Consider the following 10,989-nt stretch of genomic DNA (forward strand, 5'->3'; position numbering starts at 1 on the left):
CCAGCCAGCAGCTCTAAGGGGCCCTGTTGGCTTTGATGTCTACTTCACAGGTGTATGTTAGTCCTGAGTCAGAGTAGGCTCAGATAGATCTATTTTCAGGTTGTGCGGCAGACAAAGGGGGCCCGGTCCACTCACTGGAGTTGCATAGGTATTTTGAGACAGGGAGGAGGGAGGTGAGAGTGGTTTGAATGATGTGATTTCTTAGGCTCTGAGCGAGGTGTGCATCCCCACCAGGCACTGGGTGATACTGATCCTTCAGACCACATGGAAGAGCCCTGGACCTGAGGCTTGGAGATCTGGGTTCAAATCCTGTTTCACCGCAAACTTAACAGTCCGGGGAAGTACCCTCAGTTCTCTAACCCCTTGTACCCGCATTTGTAAAATAAGAATATGCTAAGACCTTCTTTTTCAACTTCTACATGAAGAGCCAATGAGATCATTGAGGGTCAAATGTTTTAACTTTTTATTTTGAGATCATTCCAGATTTATAGAAAAGTTGCAAGAAGAATAAAACAAGTCCTGTCTCCCCTTTACCCAGATTCTCCAAATATTAAAAATCTACTTCACTTGTTATTTCCTCTCCACTCCCACTTCCTCTGCACTCAACTATTTCAGAGTAAATTGCTGACCTCATGCCCTTTATCCTAAATACTTCAGGGTGTGTTTCCTAAAAATGCAGGGACATTCACAGACACAATCATAATACAATTACCAAAGCCAAGGTGCTATAATGCAATCCACAGACCTTACTTGAGTTTTTTTTCAATTTTCCTACCAAGGTTCGAACAATGTCATTTCTTGTCTAGAAGCAATCCAGAATTTAATTTCCGTTAAATTCTCACACCTCTATCTCTTTAATCTGGGATAATTCTTTGTATTTTTTTGTTTCTTATGACCTAGGCTTTTAAAGTTTATTTTTATACCCCGAGTGGGGCTCAAATTCACTGAGCCTGAGATCAAGAGTCGCAGGCTCCACCGCCGACTGAGCCAGCCAGGCGTCCCTCATGACCTGACACTTTAAAAAACAATAAGCCAGTTCTTTTGTTGAATAAATATCCTTCAATCTGGGTTTGTCTGATGTCCCCTCATGATTAGATTCAAATTTTGCATTTCTGGCAGGCATACCACAGAAAAGATACTTCTCTCTCAGTACATCGTATCAGGAAGGAAATGATATTTATTTGAACCATTATGTGTTGAGTTTGAATTGCTTGGTTGCGGTGCCAGGCTTCCCTACTGCAAAGTGCTTATTTTTTTCCCTACAAGAATTGTATAGGAACATATGCCAAGATGACATAAATATCCTGTTTCTCACAACTTTCACCCAGTAGTTTTAGCATTGGTTGGATGCTGAATAGGTTTTTTAAATTTTATTTTTATTTTTTTTGTGATGGTTACCAAATGGTGATTTTCTAATTACATAATCTCTGCATTTATTAGAAGAGATTTGCCTTCTCCATTTGTTTACTCATTTATTTATATCAGAATGGACTCATGGATTCCCATTGTTTCGATAGACTATAATGCATTCCTATCATTTATTTTGATGCTTAAATTGTCCTCAGTTGGGCTAGTGGATACTGGTGCCTGGGTCCTGGGTCCTCATCTTTCTTTGAGCACTTCCTTGCTTTCCGGCACTTGGAGCTGTTCCAGGCTTACCTAAACCTTCCCAGCCCAGGGCTGAGATCAGCTATCTCTTCAAGGAGCAGAGTGTTTTATAAACTAAAAGTGATAGGCAGGAGCTGTAGTCCTTCACTTAGGACATTAAGTTTATAGAACCCAATATCTCAAATTTCTTAAAAAGCCTTTGACCTTAGAAAAGAGCTGAGGGGTTTTTTTGTTGTTTTTTTTTAAGATTTTATTTGTCTGAGAGAGCACAAACAGGGGGAGCGGCAGGCAGAAGGAGAAGCAGGCTCCCCGTTGAGCAAGGAGCTCCCTGCTGATCAGGGAACCCAATGTAGGACTCCATCCCAGGACCCTGGGATCATGACCTGAGCCGAAGGCAGACGCTTCACTGACTGATCCCCCAGGCATCTCAGAAAAGAGCTGAGTTTGAATGTCAAGTTTGCTTACTGGCTTTATGATCCTAGGTAATATGAAATGGGAGCAATAATGCCTAGCCCCCAGAGTTGTTGTGAGGACATCAACTCCAAGAGGCCAAGGATCATTGCCTGCTTTTGACTGCAGTGTCTCCAGCACCTAGCAAGGGCCCGTGCACACAAGGAGCTTGAAGGGATGAGCTGAGATGACAGGTGTAGAGTGTTAGCATCGTGCCTGGTTCTCAGCCAGCCTGCAGGCAGGGGTGGCTACTTTGGTGTTTACTGGACATGGTCTGCTCTGTGGACTGTTTGTCCATGCCCAGAGTTAGAGCTGATTGTCAGGAGTATGCTGGTTAGCTTGAGGCCTCTGCACCTTTCAGAGGAAGGAAGGGTTCCGGCTGAATGAGCAGAACTGAATTAGCCTAAGTGTGCTAGGAGGAAGGCTGGAAGACAGACAGTGAAGTTGGGGGAGGCTGCAGGTAGCAATTAGCCAGGAGTCCTGGAAGCAGTGTCCAGGGCTGGACCCGTAGCAGAGGACAAGGTGGAGGGCACTGAGAGAGGCAGACTTCTGGGAGATGGGAAGAAGCTTTGCACTAGGCTTGGGGAGATTCATGGACGAGGCTGCATGTTGGAGGCCCCATATTAAACTCCTGATTTAATGTAAGACACAGAGCTCACCCTGTGGGGCCTCCTCATCTCAAAGGGAGACCAGGACACGACCATCTAAGAACTCCTAGTCAGATGGGGGAGACACAGACCCCACTCTTGGGGATCTCACACCCTGATCTTCTCACCACTAACCTTGCCCCCTCCTCCTCATTCTGTTCCCTGATACCCCTCCAAATGTGATTGGACCTTCAGACTCTTGGCTCGTCCCCCATCTGTCCAGGAGGCCTTGCAATCTTGCACCAGGTGACATTTCTTTCTTTTTTTTTTTTAAAGATTTTATTTATTTGACAGACAGCAAGAGAGGGAACACAAGCAGGGGGAGTGGGAGAGGGAGAAGCAGGCTTCCTGCAGAGCAGGGAGCCCAGCCCGATGCGGGGCTCGATCCCAGGACCCTGGGACCATGACCTGAGCCAAAGGCAGATGCTTAACGACTGAGCCACCCAGGTGCGCCACCAGGCACATTTCTTAAAAACAGCCTCTTTTTCACTCAGCGTCTGGGGGTTTCCTGGAAATGGGGTGGTGCTGAGTCTGCTTCAAAGTGGCCAGGCGTTATTTTGGAAGGTGACAACTTCCTCCTGTCTACCACAGCCCCCTTCTGAAGCCTCCACACCTTCCAGCACCCACAGCTGCTCTGACAGCTGACAGGAGGAACCACAGCACAGAAGCTGAGTCAGTCTGCTCAGGAGGCCACAGGCGGCGGGCGGGGGGGGGGGGGGGGGGGGGGGGGGGGCCCCCGGGGGAGCTAAGTCCCTGCTTGGCATGCCCAAGTGGGCACAAGGTGGGAGTGCTGGACCAGCAGGTTCTGATGCCACAAAAGCAGTCACATCGCCAGAGAGTCCTCTGCCCAGGAATCTGTCTCTACGGGGCGCTGAGCAGCGGATCCCCGGAGACAGGCATGAGCCTCTCTTCTTTGCATCCATTTTAAGGCATGGAAACTAAAGAAATGACTTGAAAAAGCTCCCAGAACAAGTCAGTGACAGAATTAGGCTAGCACCCAGATTTCCCACTCTGTCCTGTATCTTCTTTTCACAATCCCAGTGATCCTTGGTTAGGAATCCATGGAATACAGAATTTTCTAAAATGTTTTTTGATACTTCATGTAGTATTCTATTTATTTTTATTTTTTATTTTTATCATGGAGTATTCTAAAATATAATCAAGGCTAGTGATATTTTTTCCCTTTTAAAATTTATTGGAAAAACATGTCTGTAATAAAAACGAAACACATTTCTATGATTGGCCTTGCTGTGCCATAATCCTTGCCTTTAAATGGTACGCCATGCCCAAGCATTGTGCATGCCCCAACTGTAATGGCAGAAATCCCTCACCACACTCTCTCCAAGGCCCTGCTTCCCATGGCTTGCCCCCAGGCAGTGACTGAGCAGGCAAGGACTGAAGGCCAGGGCCATCTTGGGAGACAAGGGAGTCCTCTGATGGGCAACTTTGGATTGAGGACACCCACTTGACTCTGCTGAAACTTTCTTAGAATTGCACCACAGTCTAAGACTTTTCCTGCCCAACCTACCTACCTACCTACCTTCCTTCCTTCCTTCCTTCCTTCCTTCCTTCCTTCCTTCCTTCTTCCTTCCTTCCTTCCTTCTTCTGTCCTCCATCCGGGTCTCACTGGCGCCATCTTCAGCCGGCTTCCTCCAGCTCCTTACCCGTTTTCTCTTGCAAGTCTTTCCCCCAATAAATCTATCCCACATTTAATCCCCTCTTGACATTTGCTTCCGGGAAGACCCGAACTAACACATCTCTAACACGTCAAGAATTCCTACAAGCTTCATGAACTTTTCCCCGATGCAGAAACACATTGTTTCATTTCAACAAATATTTCTTCACTTTCATCTTAATGAATTCTCCAGCCACATACTGAATTGCATTTAAGATATTTGGTCATTTTACTGTGTCTTGCAACCAATCTTATAGTTTCAGTGACTGTGGTACTCCATGCTTACTGTCTATTCAAAATAGGGATACATTTTTTCATCATTTTTTAAAAAGATTTTATTTATTTATATTAGAGAGAGAGAGCACAAGCACAGGGGAGGGGCAGAGGGAGAGGGAGAAGCAGAAGCAGACTCCCTGCTGATCAGGGAGCCCTACTCGGGACTCCATCCCAGGACTGTGGGATCATGACCTGGGCCGATTAACCAACTGAGCCACCCAGGTGCCCCCATTTTTTATCATTTCTTGTAGCAGTTAATTTTTGACACCTATTGTTTTGTGAGAGACTGGGATGTCTCCTTTAATCTGGAGGTCATGACCTCCTGGTAGTGTTCTAATATATTACTTTATGAGTGTCCTATGGGAAATGAGTTTGTGAAGAACTGGCCCAAACATCTGGAACATGTATACCTTCTCAGTTCCTGACACTGCTCGGGGCAATGGGCTTTAGCTTCCTCTGGCTGAGGGCAGGCAGAGTCCGGCATTGCCATAATCCCCAGGGAACAAGTCTTCCAGAATCTGTGCCTGCCCACCCTGTGCGGAAAAGAGGATCTTCAGTTTTGTCAGCTACCTTGTGTTGACCTCTTTGGTTTTCTTTGACGTGTTAAGAATGACCAAATCTAGGGGCACATGGGTGGCTCAGATGGTTAAGTGTCTGCCTTCGGCTCAGGTCATCATCCCAGGGTCCTCGGATCGAGCCCCGTGTCCAGCTCCTGGCTGAGTGGGGAGCCTGCTTCTCCTTCTCCCTCAGCCTCTCTGCCTGCTCATGCGCTGTCTCTATCTCTGTCTCAAATGAATAAATAAAATCTTTTAAAAATAAAAAATAAAATAAAATAAATAGAAATCTTTAAAAAAATTTTTTAAAAAAGAAAAGAATGACCAAATCTAGAGGTGATAAATACCATTGGATGCCTTGGGGTTTTGATCAAGATGAGTTGGGTTTTTGTTTTGTTTTGTTTTGTTTTGTTTTTTAAGTAGTCCCCACGCCCAGTGTGGGGCTTGAACTTATGACCCTGAGATCAAGAGTCATATGCTCCCCTGACTGAGCCAGCCAGGCTCCGAGGAGAATATTTTTGAGTTAACTCAAAAGTTTGTTTGTTTGTTTTTTTAGAGAGACAGTTCGCACTGGAGCGGGGTGGGAGAGGGACAGAGAATATCAAGCAAGCTCCATGCCCAGCACGAGCCCGACATGGAGCTCAATCTCACAACCCTGAGATCATGACCTGAGCTGAAATCAAGAGTCAGACACTTAACTGACTGAGCCACCCAGGTGCACCTCAAAAGATTTTTACTGTGAATGGTGTCTTTAAATTTCTCTCATATATTTTCCAAGGTGTTTTCACAAATTGCTCATTTAGTTCTTAAAAAGACTGTGATTCTTAGAGTATAGTCTCTGGAGTTAGGCCTGGGTTCAAATTCTAGCTTGTTATGTAAACTTGGGTCAATCATTTAAAATCTCTGAACCTTATTTGCTTTTCCAAGGAATAGAGATGCCATCTCCTCTGGCAGGTTGAAGTGAGGTCATGTACATTAGTCGTGGGTGGGGCAGGGGCTGCCTCAACAAGGCCCCACAGGCTAAACCAGGGGGTCTGGGAAGCCACTGAACATTGAGTCGTTAGTGACACAGAGAGCTGGCCTTGTCTGACGTGGATGGGCAGAAGTAAAGCTCCCTGCTCTGTATTCCCTCAACACTTTCTCTGTCTCATAAAGCTCTTCATTATTATCCCTTATTGTGGTCTTTTCTACCCAGATGGGGAGATTTGGGGCGGCCAGAAGTTGTGGAGTCTACTGAGGTTCAGACGTAGTGGGCTGACATGAGTCCAGGGAGCCTTTGTATACAAGGACTGCCCCCAGGAGGATGAAATGGCCAAGACACTGAGCCCCTGGGTCTGATAGGCCAGCAAGCCTACTTGTCGGAGCTGAAGGAGCTGCTACCATGAGGGGCTCTGATATATCAGGGAGCAAGCAGTGCTGTGTTGGCTCCCCTTTGTTGACAGAGGGGCACCCAAGTATGAGAGTGATATTCTTCCCATTACTGAGAGCACAACATGGCTTTGGTATGGTAGGCATGAATTGTTGGCTCAGTGATTGGGGAGCCGCAGGAGACAGTGTCCTTGGCTTCCCATGGAGATAACTGGTGGCATCCCTCAGGTGGCATGTTTGGGACCCCACAAGGCCATCCCCAAAACTTCTCAGAAATAATCCCCCTGACAGTTTCCATTCATCCAGCCTTTTTTCTGGGCAAAGGGCTGGGTTAAGCACTTTCCATGCACAGCCTGCTACAACCTTCGTAACAACCCCAAGACTTAGATCTGTTACTAGTCCTGTTTTGCAGATCAGGAAACTAAAGCTAAGACATGCAGAGAACTTGCTCAAGGTGAAAGCTAGTGCGGCAGAGATGTGATTTGAACTCAGTCTGGTTGACTCTGGGGCCTTGGGCTATTTACCAAAACACTGAATTACCTACCCTGAGGAGAAATAACTTAGGGAGATTTCAAGGTTGGCTGTAGTGCCTTGCTCACCTCGCTGGGCTATTATGAGATTAACAGGCTATGACGGGCATGAAAGCATCTGTAAGGGGTCAAGCCCTAGAAGGGATTATTGTGTCCCTTGAAAGAAGAGCAAGAGATGCAGGAACCCAGAAGAGCTAAGCTCTCCTGCCTCCAAGCCTCTGCCTAGAACTCTTCCTCCTCTTTGCCTGCTTCATTTATTCATTCAACATAAATTGATTGAGATTCACACCAGAAAAAAAAAAAAAAAGCCTCAAATCTTGACCCTGGGCCCTGAGCAGACACTGTTGCAAAAATGGCTGACCTCTTCACTTTTATCTTCCAAATTTTGTCCAAATGTATGTAGAGCAGAACCATATTCACACATGCAGGGTCCTAACTGCAAGGGAGTCTGGGAAATGTAGTTTTTTTTTTCATGTTCTACCTGTGTCCACCTGTGCAGTACAGGAAGGCAGGCTGGGAGGAAGCAAGGGCTATGCCACCATTTCCACCACCATTTCTGCCAGTGCAGAGTTTGTGCATTGAATTACTTTGTCCGGGACCTGCTCTTGCTCACATACCCTTAGACTGATGGTGTGGGGATGCTGACATGCAGGTTTTAATGGAGACTTCATTGAGGACTCATTTCTTGGAGCTGCCATTCCCGCAGGAGGCATTTATGGGAAACTCTGAGAAGATGTCTCAATGTCAGGAAAACAAGAATATATTAATTTTTTTTCTCTTTTTCTTAACAGCTCTAAGATATAATACATTTTGCAATTCATCCATTTAAAGTGTGCAATTCAGTGGTTTTTAGTATATCCGCAGAGTTGTGCAACCACCACGATCTATTTTAGAACATCCTCATCACTGAAAGTAGACTCTCCCCATTTGCCCCCAAAGCCCCCTGCCCTAGGCAACCACTAATCTACTTTCTGTCTCCATTGATTTGCTTGTTCTGGACATTTCACATAAATGGAATTGTATGTCAGCTTTGTGACTGGCTTCTTTCTTTCATTTAACATAATGTTTTCAGTGTTCGTATTGTAGCATTTCCATGAAGGAAATACTTCATTCCTTTTTATGGACGAAGAATATCCCATTGTATGAATATACCACATTTTGTTTATCTGTTCATCAGTTCATGGATGTTTGGGTCGTTTTACAACTAATGCTGCTATGAAAATTTGTGTATAAGTTGTTGTATGGACATATGTTTTCAATTCTCTTAGGTGTATATGTCTAAGTAGAAATGCTGGGTCATATGGTAACTGTTTAACTTTATGAAAAACACCAAACTGTTTTACACAGTGGCTGCACCATTTTGCATTTCCACCAGTAATGTATAAGGATTCTGATTTCTCCACATTGAGCCAAGATTTGTCTTTTATTATATACTATATATCATATATTTTTAAATTTATTTTTTATTTTTTATTATTTTTTAAATTTTTAAATTGAAAACCATTTTCTTTTCCTTCTTTCTTTCTTTCTTTCTTTCCTTCCTTCTTTTTTTTTTAAGATTTTATCCATTTATTTGACAGAGAGACAGAGCAAGAGAGGGAACACAAGCAGGGGGAGTGGGAGAAGGAGAAGCAGGCTTCCCGCCGAGCAGTGAGCCTGATGCAGGGCTCAATCCCAGGACCCTAGGATCATGACCTCAGCTAAAGGCAGATACTTAACGACTGAGCCACCCAGGCACCCCTATTTTTTTATTATGTTATGTTAATCACCATACATTACATCATTAGTTTTTGATGTAGTGTTCCATGATTCATTGTTTGCGTATAACACCCAGTGCTCCATGCAGAACGTGCCCTCTTTTATACCCATCACCAGGCTAGCCCATCCCCCCACCCCCTCCCCTCTAGAACCCTCAGTTTGTTTTTCAGAGTCCATAGTCTCGTGGTTGTCTCCCCCTCTGCTTCCCCCCTTTATTCTTCCCCTCCTGCTATCTTCTTCTTCTTCTTTTTTTTTTAACATATAATGTATTATTTGTTTCAGAGGTACAGGTCTGTGATTCAACAGTCTTACACAATTCACAGCGGTCACCATAGCACATACCCTCCCCAATGTCTATCACCCAGCCGCCCCATCCCTCCCACCCCCCACCACTCCAGCAACCCTCAGTTTGTTTCCTGAGATTAAGAATTCTTCCTATCAGTGAGGTCATATGATACACATCTTTCATATGATACACATCAATCAGATACACATCTGATTGACTTATTTCACTCAGCATAATACCCTCCAGTTCCATCCACGTTGTTGCAAATGGCAAGATTTCATTCCTTTTGATGGCTGCATAATATTCCATTGTATGTATATACCACATCTTCTTTATCCATTCATCTGTCGATGGACATCTTGGCTCTTTCCACAGTTTGGCTATTGTGGACATTGCTGCTATAAACATTGGGGTCAGGCACCCCTATTTTTTATTTTTTAAAGATTTATTTCTTTTAGAGAGAGAGAAAGCACAAGCAAGAGGGGCAAAGGGAGAGGGAGAGAGAATCTCAAGCAGAGTTCCCATTGAGCACAGAACCTGATACAGGGTTTGATCTCACGACCCCCAGATCACAATATGAGCTACAACCAAGAGTCGGACGCTCAACTCACTGCACCACCAGGAACCCCTATATATATATTTTTTAAAGTAATCTCTATACCCAATGTGGGGCTTGAGCTCACAACCCCGAGATCAAGAGTCAGATGCTCTACTGACTGAGCCAGGCAGGGTCCCCTTATTATATATATATATTTTAAATTGCAACCATCCTGGGGCACCTGTGTGGCTCAATCAGTTAAGCCTCTGACTCTTGATTTTGGCTCAGGTCATGATCCCAGGGTTGTGAGATCCTGCCCTGGCACTGGGCCCCCATGCTAGGTGTGGAGGCTGCTTGGGATTCTTTCTCTCTCTCTCTCTCTCTCTGTGCCCCTCTCCCTCTTTAAAAAAAAAAAAAAAGGAGGGGGAGGCACCTGGGTGGTGCAGTCAGTTAAGTGTCGGACGCTTGGTTTCGGCTGGGGTTGTGGTCTTGGGGTCGTGAGATCAAGCCCTGAGTCGGGCTCCATGCTGAGTGCAGGGTTTACTTGAGATTCTCTCTCCCTTGCCCTCTGCCCCTCCTGCTCGTGCTCTGTCTCTCTAAAATAAATAGATTTTTTTTAGGATTTTATTTATTTATTTGACAGAGAGAAATATAGCAAGATAGGGAACACAAGCAGGGGGAGTGGGAGAGGGAGAGGCAGGCTTCCCGCTGAGCAGGGAGCCCGATGTGGGGCTCGATCCCAGGACCCTGCGATCATGACCTGAGCCGAAGGCAGATGCCCAATGACTGAGCCACCCAGGCGCCCTATCCATTCATCTGTTGATGGACATCTGAGCTCCTTTATTTTTTGCTACTGTAAATAGTAGGTAAACTAGACTTTATAAAATTAAAAACCTTTGTGCCTCGAAGGATTCCACCAAGAAAGGAAAGAGTAGCTATAATAAAAAATAAAAGTAAAATAAGTGTTGGCAAAGTTGTTGAGAAATTGTAACACTCAGACATTGTCGGTGGGAATGCAAAATGGTGCAGCTGCTGTGGAAAACAGTTCAGTAGTTTCTCAAAATGTTAAACAAAAAACTACTATATGACCCAGAAGTTCCCCATCTAGGCATATACCCCAAAGAACTGAAAATAGGTGTTCAAGCAAGCACCTGTATATACATGTTCATAGGAGCATTAGGATGGTTGTAATTTTTAAAAAATATATAATAAGGGGAACCTGGCTGGCTCAGTCCGTAGAGCACCTGGTTTCTCTACATTGTTGCCAACACTTGCCTTTCATTATATATATATATATAT

The 10,989-nt window shown here is 44.9% G+C and overlaps 1 long non-coding RNA gene across 2 annotated transcripts in view; it reads right to left on the reverse strand.

Moving 5' to 3' along the window:
* Window positions 1–3,280: 3,280 nt before the first annotated feature.
* Window positions 3,281–10,989, reverse strand: part of LOC112812321 (uncharacterized) — an 11,032-nt gene continuing 3,323 nt past the window's right edge. For both annotated transcript variants that reach the window (XR_003205252.2, XR_012381424.1), the window contains exon 4: window positions 3,281–3,346. This is a non-coding gene — a long non-coding RNA (uncharacterized lncRNA). The remainder of the gene's footprint in view (window positions 3,347–10,989) is intronic.

Source organism: Callorhinus ursinus, unplaced genomic scaffold (genome assembly GCF_003265705.2).
Source record: "Callorhinus ursinus isolate GAN/ISIS: 27379988/994484 unplaced genomic scaffold, GSC_fseal_2.0 scaffold18, whole genome shotgun sequence".
NCBI lineage: Eukaryota > Metazoa > Chordata > Mammalia > Carnivora > Otariidae > Callorhinus > Callorhinus ursinus.